This window comes from Malus sylvestris, chromosome 16, assembly GCF_916048215.2.
Source record: "Malus sylvestris chromosome 16, drMalSylv7.2, whole genome shotgun sequence".
NCBI classification, from domain to species: domain Eukaryota; kingdom Viridiplantae; phylum Streptophyta; class Magnoliopsida; order Rosales; family Rosaceae; genus Malus; species Malus sylvestris.
In genome coordinates, this window is record NC_062275.1 from 11,321,681 (window position 1) to 11,342,602 (window position 20,922).

Genomic DNA, 20,922 nt, shown 5'->3' on the forward strand with positions numbered 1-20,922 from the left:
ATTATATGTAATAAGTGACCAATTTCACATCATTCTTTCCGTGATGGGATATAGATAACGCCATGAGTAACTCATCATTGTAGGGAGGTACTTTACTGAGTAATGAAAGCTAAGGAGTCCTATCAATTAGTAAAGGGGCTGCTGGTTGAGATAGAATCTGATGCACATATGCTATCAAACTGTAGAGGTATAGCAAGATTATTAATGCTTATGTTGAAGGCATCGTCCATGACATTCCACATTTATGTATCAGCTTAAGGACTTGAGCGTGGTCTTTAACTTCGCTCCCAGAAAGCTACAACGAAGTTCCACATGCTGTTGCAGACCATGTTTCGCACTCTTTTGATGTCCACAGGAATTCCTTCTATGCTCTAGATAAAATATATTTATTTTTGTTTCTGTTTCCTCCTATGATATTGAATCTTTTTTTCATCCTAAATCCTGATATGTTTAACTTCACTGTTTGATAGAGCTCGATATTGAGTAGTGAATATCATCTGAAGTGTGGTAAATTCAAACTATTTAAATCACATTGTAACGTCTTAGTGAAGAAGTTAGAACTTCTGGCCAGTTAGTAATTGTTCAATAATTTAAACAGTCCACAGGACGATACAAAACAAATAACAACTTATATCAAAGTTGTTTTCTTCCTAATTGTACTCATGCCTTTTATATAAAAATCTCACACCTATTGATGGCGTGGATAATTAAATGGGGACAATATCAATGTGATTAGTGATGGATTGCAATCCGTCTTTTTGAAACTTTAACAATAATAACACATATACCACCACTACAGGAATATAAACAAGGCCTCACATGAAATTCTAATGAGGGATTACAAAAGGTTATTGTATTGTTATTGTTTCTTTGATATCTTTGATTTATGTAAATTTATTTCCAGCTCCTTTTCACAAAATATACCCTCAATTATGGCCACCTGATCAGTTTTATAGCTCATCTTGTTCACTTCCTTTCAAATAAGCATGGAAGTAGGCTCATTTTTGCTGTTTCAGCTCCCACTCAAATGAATTTGTGCCAAACTTTCTACGCCGGTCACTGTTTCCAGGCCGCACAGCTGCAAACCCAATTGCCGGCAGTTAATGGCAACCTAACCAATTTGTATAAAGCTCAGCTAGAGTACGTGAAGCCCCAATGGGATGACGACAATTGATGTTAAAAACATCACATGGCTGTTTTTGATCATGGCATGTGAATTTTCACGTACCTCTTTTAATTTCTCAAATACCCTTTTGCATACTTATCTTGTAGTTGTAGGCACGTGACACAATTTCACAGCAGCATTTGTGGGGACGTAACTTTAATTAAGCACCAATCTATTAAGTAACACAACTTACAACTGTTAATATATGGATTATGGAGGCAAATTAAACAACAACAAATCTTCCATAAAATAAGCAAACAAATTTGTTGAGACTATCAATTCCATGTCAGAGAAAGAAATGACTTACCTCATATTACCAATTGCTTTATGGTGAAACCTCAATTTCACATCAGCATTTGTGGGGACGTAACTTTAATTAAGCACCAATCTATTAAGTAACACAACTTACAACTGTTAATATATGGATTATGGAGGCAAATTAAACAACAACAAATTTTCCATAAAATAAGCAAACAAAATTGTTGAGACTATCAATTCCATGTCAGAGAAAGAAATGACTTACCTCATATTACCAATTGCTTTATAGTGGAGCCTCATTTTTTTATAGTATTAGAGCAGGTTGTCTCACGTGTGAAACCAACAAATAAGTACATGCTCTACATCACCCATTTGCGTTGTCGACGAGTTAAGACTTGAAAACTGGACTTGACATGTGCTTATAAATAGTTGTATTACTCCTCATTGCCAATTGCTTTTATATTGGAACCTCAATCTTATTCAAAATCAAAGTGTCAAATTGTAGTGGAACCTCAAGTTTATTCAAAGTCAAAGTATCAAACAGTGCTCGAACGTGCCAAAATATTGACCCTGAAAATTACAAGGCCTACGTTGTGCGCATGCCGAAGTAACTAGGAGCTAACTACGTCCTACGGTAGCTTAAATGCCGATGCAGTCGTTCCAATCCGTGGCTGAGCTCTGCAGGGCGAATAACTTGAATGTGGTGATGTGATGAAATGCGATGCTAACTTCTAAATCGAACGAATTAGGTTGAGGAATGAACACTTTTGGCCTTGACTTCTAAAACCTGAAGACAATGTTATTGAAATCACATTTAAGCCTAATTAACTCTTTAGGGCTGATAGTGGGCATAGTTAATCCTGTTGCTATTAATTTTAACTCTACAATTCATTTTAACTCTGTTTGGACCACAAGGATTTTTCATGGTAATTAATGCATTTTTCTTCAACCCACCCCGATCCTGGTTTCAAATTAGTGCAAATTAAAGTAGTAATACTGCTCGTAAGAAAAAAAAGGCTCTATTTTTGAAACCTAATTTTAGAAATTCTCACGTGAACGATTATGTGCTGAGACCGCAGTCAATGCTGTGTGCATCCGTGTCAGATTCACAAGGAAATGCATAGTGACAAATTTTGATGAGTAATGCATCTATGTTAGATTTCACTATGTAGCTAATGCATCCGTTTTGGATTCACTAAGTAGTGCGGATTTAATGCTTTCGGCCTCGATCTGTGAAGTTCTTCTCTGTTGGTGAGAGATTTTCTGTGGTGTGGGAATACTACTCGGTACACTAAGTTTAATAATATAAGTAGTTGAATTTTTTTTTTAAGTATCCAACTACTTGTAATATAATATTTGGTCTACCAAATTGTGTTTTTGCCGCATTGAAATTTCTCGTTATTGGTCAATCATTTAAACTCATCAAGCAAAGAAATTAAGAAAAACTAATGAAAAATGCTTGAAAACCTTGAGTTTTAACGATAAGAATAAAATAAATGGTAAAATGAATAGTACCATTATTGACTTTTTAGTGTAAAAATGTGATTTTTCGTTCAAGTAAACAGTACCGAGAGCTTTTCATTAAAGTTCTCAAGAAATTACTCATGATTTTATTTTGGGAGACTTTGGATGCGGTCCCTAGTTATGAACAGTCTTTGACTGAAACCTTGTTAGTTTTCAATTTTTGATCCAAGTCCCTGAAATTAATTGATAATTTATTTCTAAGGAAAACTAATGAAAAGGGCTTGAAAACTTTGAGTTTTAATGATAAGGACAAAATAAAGGGTAAAGTGAATAGTACCAGGATTGACTTTTTAGTGTAAAAATGTGGTTTTTCGTTAAAGTGAACAGTACCGGGTGCTTTTCGTTAAAGTTCCCTTATTTCTATGTACGTTACTATATTTTTTAAATTAAAAATTAAAATTTATAGTTGTTTATAGTAATGAGATTTTAAATAAAAAACCATAATTTGTGGGATTAAAAATATTAAAATATAAATATACTATTGTGTGTGTGTGTGTGTGTAAACATGGGTACATTCATAAAAAATAACCAAAAAATTATTGTATCAAAACATGGGTACATTCTTCAAAATAGGTACATTTAGCAAAAATAAAAATGGGTACGAATAAATAAAAAAATATGGGTACAATACAAATAAAACTTTAAAAAATATGGGCACAAAAAGAAATTAATATATGGGTACAAATTAAAACTGAAAGGAAAATTGGTACAAATTAAAAAAGGGTTGCAAATTAAAAATGGGTACAAACTAAAAATAAAAATATATGATAAAAAATTTAGCCATAAATATAAATATACTAATTGTAACATTTTTAATATTAAATGAATATATTTAGAAATAAAAAATATTTTATTATTGAAATAATTAATGATATTATTAATACAAATGACCTTGATCAAAAATTGAAAAGTAATAAGGTTTTAATCAATAGAGTAGTAAAAATAAGGATGAAAACCTAATTACTCCTTTTATTTTAAATGACAAAAATTTCAATAGATTCAAATAGAAAAGTTTGCCTCATAGGCTAAAGTATTCTTTTTAACAAACGATATTATATACATTATGGGAGTGGGGTATACCTCATAATGAGTTAGTAATAATATAGTTCAAATTCGCTTTTAGTGAGAATCAAATCTAAGACATCTTATTAACAAATGAAGAGAAATATCACTAGACTGTAGTATTGAGTGGCAAAACCAAAGTATAAAAACCACTATGGCTCAAACCTCGAAACAAGAAGCCACTAAATATGTTGTCTTATTACAAACACGTGAAGCAAAAAAAATTTACTGATTACTTTTGCAAACTTTGAATGTCAACTAAGAGGCTTTCAACCGAATCATCAAGTTAAATAACACCATTAATCATGCCCACAACACATGTCAAAAAAGGGAATTGAACGCTTAGAACCAAAAGGTCATACATCGAATTAACTGGGCGATTGGGAGAACCAAAAGGGACGCTAATTGATGATGAGGAAAATCTTCAACTAGTATAAAGTATAAAATAGTACCATCAAAACGATAACGTAAGTTTGAATTTCGTCGGATAGTTAATTTAATATTTAATTTAATAAAATTTGGACAAATATATATATATATATATATATATATATATATATATATATATATATATGTATGTATGTGTAGAATCATTAGTGTTCGTCGCTTTCAATTCTTCACTATGTTTCACTCCGGTTTATCTACTACTTACCTTTATTTGTTGTTAATTTACTTATTTTTGCTTTTACTTCTATTTCGCACTTTACTAGTACTTTGTCAATTCAATACTAACGATTCATTTGTTCAAATTAATGCGACTCATCGTGCACATACCGATCACCTATTGCACCATGAATAATCAAATCTCAACTACACATTCACTATAATTAGGCTTAAATGTCAAAATGGTCCATGTGTTATAGCCATATGGCTAATTTAGTCCTTATGTTTGTCACTGTTAGTCAATTAAGGACATTTAATTTAATCTCTTATAAAAAATTCATAAGAAAAATTATATGATATATAATTATTCTTTCTCTTTACTAAAAAATGCAAATCAATAAGAAATAACACATATAAGAGATAAAGCTTCCAATCTGAAAAATGATTAATGTTGTGACATAGAAAAGAGAGGGGCTAATGTTAGGGAGGAGAACAAATTTTCTTTTAATTTTTAATTTTATTTCATTTTTAGATTATTTTAAATCAAATAAATAATTTTATAAATAAGTTTATAATAATTTGTAATTTTTTTTACAAAAATTAGATGGAAATGTCTTTAATTGGCTAACAAAGATAAACACAAGGACCAAATTGGCCAAATTGAAAACACAGAGACTAAATTGACTCAATGACTAAAACACATGGACCATTTTAACATTTAAGCCTTATAACTATCACATTCAAGTACCTTAATCAAGTGTTTGAGCTTCCACAATGTTTTTTCAGTTCTTAGTATTGAATTTGATGGGTCTTTTAGTTGTGCAATTTACTCCAATTTTTCATGTTGTGAGGCCTTATTCACATGAAATTCTGGATCCGCCACTAGATGCAATGCAAGCTCCGTTAAGTGAGCAAAAAGAAAAAACTTTGTTTGGCGGACAAGACAAGTGAGCAAACAAACCAAGCAAGTAATCAAACGAGCAAACAATTCTAAATCCATGGCATTTCTCTTTTCTTTTAAGAGGGCTGCACCAGACATGGGCTAAATGTGTGCCAAATCTCTAGCCACTTTCATTTGTTGCTTTGCCTCCACAATAATTCGACCAGAGGGACAGGCTGGACAAGTATAAAGCCAATTGATGGCAATTAAATCTCAGGCCGCTTAGTATTATGATCTAGTGGTATTCCTCTTCACTTGTAAGTGAGAGGTCTTAGATTCGATTTTCGCCAAAAACGAATTCTATGCCATTGTGAGACTAAGCTTACCCCCTTCCCCTTTAGTGTAGATAATACGTATTTGTGATACTCATAAATCTGGCTAGCTTTTTTAAAACCGTCATCCTTTGGAACTATAATCTTCAATTCTTTCTGTTTCTAAACCCTAATCATTAATTCCTTGGTTTATTGGAACAGAACAACAAGTGGGTTTCAAAAATGTCTCTCCTGCTTACTTAGCTCCACCTCCGTTGGAGACGTGAATCGACATGGTGTCAAATATGCTGCATCTACCTCTGGAATTTTTAATTCCACTGGATCACAATATGTAGGTTCTCTAGCAAATAAAATCAACTAGGGGTTTATGGTTTTGTTAAATTTGAAGGAAGCTACTTAGTCCAACAAAATTAATGAGTTTTTAAGTATATTGAATGAGTGTTGTTATTAGCACGCCAAACGTTTTATATTACACTTATAATGAGTGACAATGTTTTTTTTCCGGTGCCAATAACATCCTCTTATCAAGTTGTACCTTTTCTTTTGCTTTCAATGCATGCGGCTTCAATGTACATAAAATAAGTACTGAGGAACTTATATGTCAGATATATATATTAATTATGTTCGTTAATGATCGATATATTAAGTTAGAACTCATATTTGAATTCAAAATGCTAACAGGAAGCATGATCCATACTTGAACTATAGATTGTTGTTTTTGTCATTAACATTCGAATGAGAGAGAAGAGATTATATATTGATTGACACCAATAGAGATTAGGGGTGGGCAAACGGGTACAGGAACTGCGGGTCGGGGCGGGTAATGGCAGTTTGGGTCGGGTATGGGCCGGTTCCTACTTTTAAAAAAGAGAAACGGGGTGGGTCGGGGTGGGCCTTTGTGATTTTCAGTTCGGGCCGGTTCTTGGAGTATAGGAACCGTGGGTACCCGGACCGGCCCGTTTGTAATTAAAATGGACGGACCAGATTGATGAATAAGCTACCATATGTAATCTGAACTGTTAGTTTTAGTTTTACCCTAAGTTGAGTTCTCTATCTCTCTCTCATCTCATCTCGACTCTCAGTCTCAGTCTCAGTCTCAGACTCTCTGTCAATCCCTCCTCGAAAGTTCCCTCGACAGTTCCCTTCCCTCGACTCCAATTGTCCTCCCCCTCACCAACCGTCAATTCTCCTCGACGAACACAACGGCACCACCATCCATCATCCTCCTTGACAACATCCCAGAGAACCCAGGGGCCAGGTCATCACCCCTGCAGTCGATTCTCTCCTCTTTGACAGCAACCCCATCACCGTCGTCGAGGACACTGGTACCTTCCAGCCATCATCCCTCTAAAATTTAGGTAATTTTGAATTCGGGTTTTGTTATTAATTTGAAATTTTGAATTTTGGGTGTAGGAATTTTAGGGTTTTAAAATTGAAATTTGGGATTTTAGGGTTTTCGAACTAGAGTTAATTTTGCAGTAGATTGATGATTGAATTAATAATTACAAAATTATCAATTCAATCATCAATTGTCTATCAGGTAAACAAAGTTCCCAAAAAGAATTAGACACGCTTAGGTGGCACAAGATTAGCCATCAGTATCAACAGATTAATATATACATAGCCAACATTTGATATTCACTATTCATGCGAATCCCGAAAAATATAAATGTCTTCCTAAGTTTGGTTGCTTTTAAGTTTAAACATAAAGGTGATATAGCTGAACCCTAAAGTATCATGTCAAAACTCACCCCAAAAACAAACATATTCTCTTTGTAATTTGCAGCATGACCAGATGTTTCCCAAAGCTGCATATTGTACATGTTTGGTGATATAAGTTATAACCTACCAAAGAAAAGCAAATTAGGTGAAAATTATTCAAGATTAATAGAATGATGTAAAAATAGAACATTAAATGTCCTCTTTATAGCCTCGGTCTCTGTATTGATTCCTTATGAACTCCATTAGTTTGTTATAAATCCGGGTTCCATTAGGGAGGAAAAACCAACTTCCTGGACTGAATTTGACAAGAAGAAATAATCAAATGGAAATCATGGGGAATCTTGATCTATTATACAATGAAGAAGTATTAGCTCCATCCATACCTAAGTGGGTGACAAAAAAAGAGCTCCTGCTTTGTACCCAACAATCTGTGGTAATACATTTTTGCTTCTTCCAGCTTTTGGATGTTTATCTATTGGTATCCGAGGAATACTTTTGGTTTTCTAAATTTCCAATCTGTTAATTTGGTAGTCCTACCATCTTGTCATTCCTGGATCAGAAGCAGACCGGAATATTTTGTTTACTTTGTGAAGCTGCTACTAGCATTTCTGTTAATAATACCTATATTTCCTAAATATCATTTATCATACTGTTTTATTGTAAATTTCCTAGATGGTCTAGACTCTAGAGTAACTCATACATTTTTATTGTTTCTCTTTTGCAGCTGTTTGGAAAAGAGTGGCGCCAGATTCCAGCAGTGGAGCTAACCTCCCTTACAAGTTCAGCATCTCTATTCTCTAACAACTGCAACAGGTATAATTAATAAACTTTCTCCTATCCTTCTATATGTATACAACACATTCCTGAATTTGAAAGAATAAGTTAATGGGTTCTTCAGATGATTAATATTTTTTGGTAATTTCATGAAATTGGTGTGCATATTTCGAAATATCTTTATTTCATTAATGAATATACTTCTATTATTTAATTTTTACATAATGTCTCAATCTCAAAGTCAAAGTACCCCTAGTACTAATGTAGCATCATCTACAGCTACATCACCATGTCCTCCACAACCCACATAGTCAAAATCATCAATGCCTCCCCCAAAACCCTCATCCTTCAGAAAAAGAAAAGCACCACCTATTCCAAAGACAAAACAACCAACTATATTAGCTTTACTAGAAAGATCTTCTTCTGGAAGATCTTGGGTTTGGGATCATGTCACTAAGGTTACCGTCTTGGAAATACAAGAAGTAGAAAAGGAAGGAAAGAAACAGATGGCGGAGGTACAAGTATTGAAAGCTAAGTGTAACCATTGTTACTCCTTTTTTGCATGTGATACTAGTGGGGGTGGAATTAGTACTTACATTAAACATATCAATAAACATTGCAAGTCATATAAACCAACTGATGAGTTGCAAAAGGTTATGGGCAGTTCTGGACCTTATGGGGATGTTAAAAACATGCTTGTTGCTAAAGGGTGGAGCCAAGAATAGGCAGTGGAAGGTATTGTTGAGTATATTGTGGTCGACAAGGTAGCTTTTAGTTGTGTGGAGAGTGAGGGGTTTAGGCGGATGATGTGCAAAGTTCAGCCTAAATTGCATGTTCCATCTCGGAGAACTATTGTGAGGAATTTAATCAGTATGTATGATACCGTGAAAGATCAGTTAAAAAAAAAGACACACAAGCATAGAGTGAGCTTGACTCCTAATACATGGACAAGTGTGCAAATTTTGAACTACATGGTGCTAACTGCTCATTTTGTGGATAATGAATGGAATATGCACAAAATGATTCTAAACTTTTGTTTGATTTCAAGTCATGAAGGCAAATAAATAGGGAAGTTGATTGAGCAATGTTTGGTTGAGTGGGAGATTGAAAAGGTGATGTGTATCTCAGTTGACAATGCATCGGCTAATAAAGTGGCAATTGAGTATGTTGTTCGTAAAATGTAGAAATGGCCTAATAGTAAAATGATTATGAATGTCAAGTTTATGCATGTGAGGTGTTTAGCTCATATTATCAACTTGGTAGTGAAACATGGGTTGAAAAGATTGGATACAAGTGTTGATGCTCTTAGAAATGCCGTGCGGTTTGTGAGATCAAGTCCCCAAATTTCAAGAAATGTGTGGAGAATGAGAAGTTGGATAGTAGGGGTCTAGTTGTTATGGATGTGCCTACTAGGTGGAATAGCACATATATGATGCTAGAATCTTGCTTGAAGTTTTAAAAAGTATTTGAAAGGATGTCCGAAGATGATGAAGCCAATATATACTCCACCTATTTCAGTGAAAAGGTGCTTAATGATGAAAGAGAAGAAGTGGTGAGTAAAGGGAGGGTTGGACCACCTAAGGAGGAAGATTGGGATGGTGCAAAAGTGTTTGTGAAAATTTTGAAGGTCTTTTATCTTATAACTTTGAAAGTTAGTACAAGTAAGTATCTCACATCTAATACAGCTATTCATGATGTCATTGCTGTGGAAAACGAGATTGAAAAACTTTTTTTGCCTGAATATATGCAAACTGGAAAAACTGTAAAGTTGGTGCTACATGATATGACATTCAACATGAGAGCCAAATATCGAAAGTATTTTGGTTCAATTGATTCCCTTAATCAAATATTTGTAGTTGCCCTTATCTTAGACCCAAGGTTTAAATTGAGGCACTACATGCACTCGTGTAGAAGGCAATTACAACTTCCTGAAGAAGAGATTCAACAGAAAAGTAATCAAGTGAAGACATGTGTGATGAATATGCTTACCAAGCTTTCGGTTCACAAACACAACAAAAGGGTAGAGAAGATTTAGTTCTTGACACTTTTTCTTCAAGGGTAAAACAATCATCTTCTAGTGTGCCAACAGAAAATCCAATGATGTTTAGTCAAATCATGGATGATTGGGAGAAGGAACTAGAAGACATCGAGGATATTGCGCTTACACATGAGGTGGATAGGTATCTCCTTGACACTATAGAGAAATGATGCCCCGTGTGGGCCCTCAAATTGGGGTATCATATTTCTTTTTCTGTTTTTGGTGAGAAAAAAAATTGTAATATCATTAAAATATAAGAATACAACTATAAATTTGCATAACTGATATTTTATACAATTTTGTACAAATATTGGAACCAAACTTTAAAAAGTCTTCGAACCCTTTGTTTCGAAGAGCTTAATCATCTCAATAACTTGAATCTGATCATCAGCTGCAGCCTGCACCCAAAATCAAACCCACAAATTTTGTAAGAATAACGTTAACTCAAGTCCAACTATTAAAGTGATTAGAGTTGAGGACAACACTGAGATATGATCATATAAAGACCTGGGGAAAGTAGATTTTCAAGGGGTTTGCAGTCATAATTCACTGCAACCCTTCTGCAACTTCAACTAAGAACATATCTGCTATCAACTTCTCTGTGATCTATAAGCATCAAATATAATTACTGAATTGCTTCACAGAAAAATGGACCATATGGAAACCCATATGAATGGTAACGAATACACTGAAAAGTTAGAGTCAACGAAGGGCTAAAGGACAAAATCTTCCCTTGCTGAAATCGCAATTCTGTTACAAGATTAACCTACTTAAGACTTACATTTGCTCCTTACACGAAGATAACAGCTTTCTATAAATGCATAGCACATTGATCCAAAGTGCTCGTTTTGCTAATCCTTGTAACATCTTTGCTAGTGGGTAGAAAAATGGAAATACATGAGATGGAATATATATAGAGAATTTCTTTTATAAATATGCACTTAAAGCAAACGTATAGAATTGGACATGAACATGATTTTTCCTATTACAACAAAATTTTAAACAGACATATTGTCTTCATATTTGAGCTTAATGATATTTCAAACAGTTCACAAAACAAAATTAACATATGTCATTGTTAGAATTTGAAAACCAACGAATTGTTGTCTTCATATGAGAGGTTATAGTACCATTTTATTTACGAACCAAAATTAACATCTGGACAAGATTAAATCTTAAATATTACTAGCGCTAGAAAATAAAATTAAACATTGGTTAATGGAAAAATAAAGTATGAATTAGAAAATATTGTGGAATCGACTTTGAACTTTAAACTCTACATCAAGCTCACCAAAAGCATTACCTAGGGAATTCGTAGTGGGTTCTTCAAAGCATATTCACAAGTTTCCCAATTTTTCTGTCATTTGGTTCAGCACCCTGCCAAGCTTAGTTTTGAGAATAGGCAATTTACCAGATGTATTACCAAAGCTTCAAACTATTCACAATCTCAAGACTCTCAACTAAGACCGACAAAAATAACTTATTAAAACCAGTCACGGATGCAGTAGTAGTAGCAGAAATGAAGCTTACAGTAATTACACTTGCAGGATTAGACTGAATGTAAAACATATATATAAAAACTATATATCTTACTTACAAGCACCAGAGTATCACACTGAGCAACTAAGAAAGTCACTTCATACATAAGTAGCTGTACAACTACTAAGTAGACCCAAACTTCTTATGTGACAAACAACATCCATATTTTTAAATACTAGATCACATGACATAAGCTGATAACTAACCTGATTACGAGGTGCAGTCAAACCCAAAGCTTAAAACCGAAATACTTTTCTCGGATTTCACCTTAATTTCACCCACAACCTTCCATTCTTCTCAGCCCAGGTCGCAAACAACCTTGATTCACCTTCCTCGTCCCCAATCTTCGACATGCATACAGAAAATGGATTTAACATTTGAAATCTACAATCGAACAAAAAACTGAATGTTTTTGTTTTGGAAAAGAACCTACACTGGAGGACAGCCCACGAGGAGAGTATCATCTTTAACTCGTGGGTCAAGGTTCAAGTTCGGCAGGCTTGGCCATAAATTGGCTGGAAAACCTGCGGTTACCGTGAATGGGAACTACAAACTAGAAAGTTTTGATATTGAACCTCATTGCAGGGAGCCCCTAACAATGATATTCCCTTCAATTATTCATCCATGGACATCCTTGTTCAGCAGGAGTTGTATATAAGAACACTGTATCAAATTTTAATAATTAAAGAATTATATATATATGATGAACTTGAATTTAAAAGCATGGAATATCATGGATGTAAATAAAAACATATATATTATCTATATTATAGGGTGAAACAATCAGCTTGGACACACAACTCATATCATGGGAGAATTACGCTTGCCATAATGTCAAGAATTGGCGTTCACTACAAGAAAAACGGGATTTTGGTACAAAATTAAGGACACAAATGAGAAGTTTGTGTGTGTTTGAACAAGAATAAGGTGGAAAAGTGCACATTCAATAAAGGGCACCATATATTGTGCCCAATGCAAAAGAAGATGGACACAAACACATCATTGGGCACATGAACAGGCACGAAAGACTTTTTGTGCTATAAATAGGATTTATAAGCACAATTGCATGTGTCCATATTTATAATAATGAAACTTTTATTATTTAAATATATTATGTGTGATAAAATGACCTTTGTGCCTTTACAAAGGCTACCAATAACATGCATGTTTCTCAAGGGTTAACATTGTTACAAACCTCTCTTCTATCTCCAAACTTTCCTCTGCAATTTTTTCTAGAATTAATGAGGCCCAAAATATTTTCTCTAATCAATTGTTCAATGACAAGCCAAGAAACCCAAAGTCAAATGTTGGTTCAATTGAAAAGCACCAAGAATCACTCACCCCAAGTTTCAAAAGTGATTTTAACTGAGGACACATGAATCTTCCACTCCAAATTTTAAAAAGTGATTTTAAGTGAGGACAGTCCGCCAAGAGCTACACACGTGCCAAAAATCATGGGCCTCACAACTCTAACCTCATGGTAACGTACGTAGTTTTGTATTTTATGATTAAATATATCTAAATAAAAGTTATTTTTTTGGCCCAAACGTTTAGTATTAAATTTTATGCCCTAATATTTGGTATATATTTAAATCAAATGTACATTTTGAATGATTTGCACTATATACTTTTTAGATTTCAAACGGCACGTATAAAAATAATTGTGCCTTTTGTGCAAAATAACAATAAAAAAATATGAAAAATTTGAAGATGAAAAAAGGTTATTAGTCTTCTCTCTCTTCCCTTCATCCTGTCTCTTCCTTCCCCTTCACTCTCCTTCCCGTATCCCTCATCTCTTTCTTATATTTCAGGCAACAGCGCCGCCTTCCACTTGTCACCACAGATTGTCAAATTATAGCTTCATAATCCTCTTCCCATCATCTTTCCGATCCTCAAGTTAGTTTCTACAAATTCATAGCCAAATTTCAAATCTAAGAAACATATGATTTTGTTCGGGTTTGTGTGTTTTGCAGGTATGAGAGCGGCGTACAGGACGACGAAGAGAGAAGTAGCAGTGGCATCGATGGGTGATGAGGCCCAAGCTGGTGATGAAGCCGATCGGTTCTCTCGGTGACCCACGACACAAATGGTCTCACCTCCGTCCTATCCTCATCTCGCTCCGTCGCCATTCTTATCCTTTTTCCACCTACCTCAACTTGCTGTAGTTAACAAGACACGAGAGTCTGAGAGCAGTTGAACTCGTCCAGCTCCACCTCGAACTGCGATGGCGTCCTCCAACTCTGCTTCTTCACACGAGCCTAAGGTAAGGACTCCATATTTCCCTCTTGCTTTGTTGTACTAGTCGTGTTACTTGATGGAATTGTGGCAGTCCTCTTCAGCTGTTGTGTTCTTAAATCATGATATGTTGCTTTTAATTTTTGGTGCAAAGCTTAAAGGAGATTGTGAAAAACTGCGCTCAGGTCCTCCCCAACGAAGCTGTCAATGGACTCCTCGCCCAAGGTCCTCCGCCTATTTCTCTCTCCTCACTTTGTCTCTCTAAAATTTCACATTTATTTCTCTAATTTTTTAACTTGAAGTTTTTGGTTTTTTCTATTTTAGGCCAAATGAAAAAAAATAGAATTGGGCTGAGGCATAGTTGTATTAATGAATCCCTAATTCTAATAAATTCCAATTTCTCAACCCTATTATGATTTTGGTTCTGGGTACTTTCTCTCACCTTACAAATTTGAGCAGCAAAGCACAAATCTTTGTGTTCTTCACTTCAACCAATTTCGTATTACAGGTACATCCACTTGTTTTTTTTTTTGGTAAAGTGATTAGAGTTGTTTCGATTATAATTGTGTTAAAGTTTTAGTTAGGATTGAAATTATTAATTGCCTAGCTTTTGCTATGTGGAATTGGAGGTGGGCTTTGTGTTAAGAGTCAAGAATTTGTGTGGAATAATAGGGATTGAGTTACAAAGTTGTGTGCTGCATCAATTGGTGAATGACTTTGATTGGTTCTGTTTTTTGGGATTGAAATTTGAAACAAAATATTCATACTTTTGTGGCTTACGTAGGTGAATGAATTTGATTGGTTTTGTGTGCCTACGCTGCTAAAGAAAAGTCGAAAGAAAATGAACAAGAGTGATCGAGCAATGATGAATAAACTTAACAGCGTCGATGACCCTGAGCAGCGTGAACTAGAATCATACGTACTGACCTTTTCTTTTTATGTTGAATTTTTTTTTTTTTTTATGATTTAGGGTCAGATTTGAATGGGGGAGTTGCTGCGGTTATAATAGAGCTTGATCATGGTGATGTAGGTACAAGAAAAATGGATGCTTGGGGTACTTGGCGGGGCCATTCAAAATGACCTAGTTGTTCAGAAGCAGGCAATCATTTTTTTCCCTCTCTATACGCGATGGCCACATCAAAACCCATCAACCACCAAAGCCACCCCTGACCAGCTTGCCGACTCGAACATGAGAAAAAAATTGTGCAGGTTCACTTAAAACCTTAATATTTGATGTTCTTATTCCTGAGAGAACCGATATTCACTTAAAACCTTTATAATTTTAGTTGGGGATAGAACATGTAAAATTCTAGTTGTTTTTATATATAATGGTTGTGAATATCTTTGTAAATTGTAATATTATAGATGCTTGTGGTTGTGGGCTGTTTTAATTTTATGAAAAAATAATTTTTTGTTTAGCCTCAATCTCAATTTGTAGGTGATTTCGGTTTTTAATTTTTTTTTTAAATAGTTGACATATTGGGCACAATAACAATAAATGTGCTAACATGGGTGGCATCAGCCATCTAACAATTTTGTCAGAACTGGGCACAAAGGGACCTTTATTTGTGCTTACACTTTTCAGCACAGCATACATTATTGTGCCATTTTAGAAATGGTGACGCCCATAGAGGGGACAAACACTAAGATAGTAGCTGCATTGTTGCTATTGGTCTATGGGCACATATGTTGGTGCTCTTTGACCTCAAAGGACACAGATAATTTATTGTGTGCAGTGCTTATATTTTTTGTAGTGGTTGCTGCAACTTAGAAATTGTTGAGAAAATCACTATATGCGGTTGCACTAGGCGCTGGTGATATACTGTCTAAGGATTCACACACATCCAATCTAACGCAAGACGAATTTTTGGATCACGTGATCTCAAGATTTAGGTCACAACTTCAGGTAAAAACTTATTTACACTACAATTACTAACACATATGTAGTGCTTTCTCTAAAGTTGCAACACTACGTACATTGATAATCTGTTAATCTTAGTACTCAACAAAATCTTTAGTGTTTAACTTGCTGTGTTGGACTAACCAAATCTTTATCTGCATAATATTTTTTTTTTACAGACATCCTACAACTTGACTGCTAGAAAGATTATGGTCAACAGTATTGGACTCATTGGCCGTTGTCCATTTGTTAGATATATTTTTTGTTGCCAAAGGCAAGTGTTATGATCCATTCAACCAATTGGCCCAGATGTATAACAATAAGTTGAAGAGCCTGATCGTGGAGCTTAACAAAGATCTGGATGCAGCAAAATCTGTTTACGTAGATACGTACAAAACAACGGAAGATATCATCCAAAAATATGTGTCATATGGTGTGTGCACGCGTGCATGTGTTGTATTTTTTTATAATTGTTCGCGTTGTCTTTATTTAACGGCTTAATTTAATTGCCTTCATTTGCTTTGTTTAATTCCTAGGTTTTGATGAGGACGCAACTTCTGCATGCTGCTCTTTTTTCGGGCGCCAAGGTGGTCTTATCGGATGCAATCCATTTTCCAAAATGTTTGTCCGGACAGATCAAAGTATGTATTCTGGGATTCATTCCACTTAACAGATGCTGCTAACCTGGTCACAGCAAAGTATATGACGGAAGGAAACTAGACATATATGTTCCCGATGAATGTTAGATCACTTGTGCAGTCTTGAGCTAGCGACCCAGCTGAACCTATAGAGGTGAAATATTGATGTACTGAATAGCCACGTAGTTTGCTGAAGATGCGAATCAACTTTGTATCTTTGATGAATAAATAATGGAAATCAATCCATCTATAGCTACTTTGCTAGTAGACTTGATGATGGCTAATATTTTAATCCGAACAGAGTATATATTTTTGGACACACAAGAAGGCCTAGCAGAACCAATAGAGCAGAAAAGTTTAGGTAGTTCCAAAAAGAACATTGTGAACGGATGTATAAGCAACAAAAACTTGCGATTCATGTTAATTACCATTGAGGACAATTTAACCTTAAAAACTATCTGAAGCTGGTTCCATGTGCGCTTTTTTACACGACCGACCATCTTATTCATTTACACTGTTCAAAATAATGTTTTGTTAATTTTTTCGACGTGTATACCTGAAAAAAGAAAAAAAAAACATCACGTACACCTAGAATAATTATATGTAGTGGCTGATCAATTTGTGAGATCATACTTTCCGCGATGGGATATAGATAACGCCATGAGTGACACATCATTGTAGGGAGCGGTACTTTACTGAGTAATGAAAGCTAAGGAGTCCTATCAATCAGTCAAGGGGCTGCTGGTTTCGAAACTTTGATAGAGTTGAGATAGAATCTGATGCACATATGCTATCAAAATGTTGAGGTCTAGCACTTAAACCCTTCTAGGCCGGCCACATTTGTTACTTAGAATTGTTGTTTCCAGGTCGCACAGCTACAAACCCAATTGCCGGCAATTAAGTGGCAACCTAACCAATTCCTAATAAAGCTTAGCTAGAGTACGTGAAGCCCCAATGCATTGACTGATGAACAATTGATATTAAAAACATCACTTGCTCTTCTTCATGAGAAGCGATTTTCACGTACCTTTTTAGCCTCTTAAAAATCCTTCGCATATCTATCTTGTAGACACTCATGTTACATGATTATTTGACATGGTTATATTTAAGAGTACGTATTTGGGATTTAGCTTTTGGTATTGAATTTCACTTACCTCTTTATCCTCTCAAAAACTTTTTTCGCATATTTGTCTTGTACGTGAAGCCCCTATGCATTGACCGATGAACAATTGATCTTAAAAACATCACTTGCTCTTCTTCATGACAAGCGATTTTCACGTACCTTTTTAGCCTCTCAAAAACTCCTCCGCATATTTGTCTTGTAGACATGAGAAAATTTCACATCATCATTGTGGGGACGTGACTTTAATTAAGCACCAATATATTAAGTAATTAATACAACATGCAACTGCTAGTATATGGATTATGAAGGCAAATTAAACAATATATCTTCCATAAAAAAAAAAAAAGCAAACTAATATTTTTAGACTATCAATCCTACTTCAGGGGAAAAAGAACTTTGCCTCATATTACCAATTGATTTCATGGTGGATCTTCATTTTTTTATTTTATTTTTTTTTAGTGTTAGAGCATATTGTCTCATGTGTGAAGCCCAACAACTACACATGCTTCACATCACTCATTTTTTGTTGTTCATGTGTTAAGACTTGAAAATTAGACCTTACATGTGCTTATAAGTAGTTCTACTACTTCTCATTGTCAATTGATTTTTTGGTAGCTTAAATACTAATGTGGACATATGCCAATTTGCCGCCGAGCTCGGTCAGGGGGATAACTTGAATATGGGGATATGGTGATATAGTGAAATGCGTTGATAACTTCTAAATCGAACGACTTTGGCCAAGAAAGGTTCACTTTTAGCCTTGAGTTCTAAAACTTGATGTTAAGCAAGAGTCCTTGATCAAATGAAATGTCAGTTTGTTAATGTTTGAATGTTATACTGATAGAATATTCTCCAATGTAATTTACTATACGTATGACTCTTGTTGGTAACATATTATAAATTTGTATACGACAATGAGTGAAAATCAATCGATTCCACCAATCTCTCTACCCGTTGAACTCTCATTCACTATCGGGTTCTTTAATTTCTACATGGTATCATCATTTTCTAGCTTCACTGCTTCATAACCGATCCTCACCTTCTGCTATGTTGACCTCTGGTCCTTCTTCCTCCTCTTTGTTAATGTTTGAATGTTATACTCATAGAATATTCTCTAATATAATTTACTATACATAGGACTTTTTTTTTTTTTGGTTAAATGGTAGATTTTGTTAGATTAGATGTTAGATTAGTCATCGATGAGGTTTGAACCCATGCCGTTATAAAAGGCCACTTGCCATATGACTCTTGTTGATAATGTATTATAAATCTGTCTACAATAATGAATAAAAATCAATCGATTCCATCAATCTATCTACATGTTGAATGCTCTGTTTCTATCTGGTTCAATTTCTACACCTTAAGACAAGGCTATGCAAATCACTGCCAAGTTCTAGATCTTGTGCACTAGGTTCGACATCCTCGTTTATATTGGTGAAAATATAGGTCCACCGAATCAGTATCAAACTATATAGACAAAGATACTTAAAGAAAATGAATGCATTAATTGTGAAAAAGGTTCTGCTATATGTGCACCGAACTCTAAGTAACCAATCATAAATCATCTCACTTCACTGAGAAGGTTGATGAGGTGACCTTTTTCGGCGGAAGAATCAAAGACTCTTTGCCGGCTGAGACTTAGGATAAATGGCCAGCCACAGACTTAGAGAGAATCTCCATGTATCCAATCGGTCGAGACTCCTAAGGAAAATTGACTCTACAACTTCGACTATGTTGATACATTCAGTCGCCTTCACTGATTACTTATGGAAAACTTCGTCTATCCAGTTGGTCGTCGTCCGTCGATTGCCAACCCAAGCCCGTCTATCTAGTCAGAACTTGTGCCAATGGCTATCAAATCAATTAGTTTTTACAAAAGGGAGTGAAAGGTTTTCCCGTAGAGCGTTGGTTTGTTGTTGAGTTGAAGGTCATGTTCTCATTATCAATACTCTTGTATTTAAAAGAACAAATTACTTGATGTTCAAGTTGTAGAGTTCTTATAGTATTGCAACTCTTTGGCATATTATGTTAATACACTTGGAATCTTCATAAATCCTTCTCCCACCTAAACTTTATTATTGTCGAGCCTCACCTTCTTTGTCTCGAACTAGGATTTTGAACCTAGTCTTATTAAGCGATTAATTCAAACTTCATCCAGAAGCCAATCGTAATCCTTAAGCAATCATGCTTCACTTAGTACTTGGCCACTCCATAAACTAATCTTGATATTCAAACAATCCCACTTCGTCTACGTAAAATTCAGTCCCTGAATTTCACTATTTAAAATTATGTATTTCGTATTCTTAGTTTCGATGCATTTATAATTACGACGTATAGTTTTTTTCATAAGTAAAATGATGAAAATGCCCCTAATGAATTAAACAGACTTTTCGAGGATGTATTTAATTCCTATATGTTTTGTCACTTTTATTTATATATTTGGATATAGCTCAACCTCACGAGTGCGTAGGCGAAAACCATTCACCAAACGGAGCTATAACGAATGAGATATAAAGGAGTAAAGACAAGGGCGAAATGGTCATTTGACCATTACTGGGAAGGCTTCAGATTTGCCGAAGAAATGATCTAGGGCGCCACGTGTGTGGCTATGATAGAAAGAAGAGAAGAGAAATAAGGGAAATGAGAGAAAAGGCAGACCAATCAGGAGGAGAATAAATAAGGGAAAATAGGGAAGAAAGAATGAGGGAACCTGAACCCCTCATTCGACCAGCGACCCGACTGCCAACTGCCAATATGCAATTCGACGCCTTATCCGATGAATTGCAACAGGGCAACACTTGAGAACTTATCCTCAATCTTTTCTCTTCCATTTGCACCTGGAAATTGAAGGAATTTGGCCTTAGTTTCTTCTAGAACACGCTGACGGGCTTTGTGGGTGCACGGCGGCGATCCACCTTTCCTACACGAATCACTGTAGAACACCACCATCAATCAATTCCTCTTGGGCCCAAGAACAAACCCCAAAAATGTTTGGGGATGGTGGAGTACCGAAGAAGACGAATTGAAGTACACCCATTTCAAGGGTTTCCGACGGATCGAAGCGATTTCAAGAATCTTCTCGGCCAGATTGGACTTTGGCCCAGGTATGAAAAATGTTTCCCTCCTTGA

The 20,922-nt window shown here is 35.2% G+C and overlaps 1 pseudogene; it reads left to right on the forward strand.

Annotated features, from left to right (window-relative positions):
* Nucleotides 1-102: 102 nt before the first annotated feature.
* LOC126609101 (GDSL esterase/lipase At4g16230-like) lies at nt 103-16,797 on the forward strand (annotated as a pseudogene).
* Nucleotides 16,798-20,922: the final 4,125 nt, after the last annotated feature.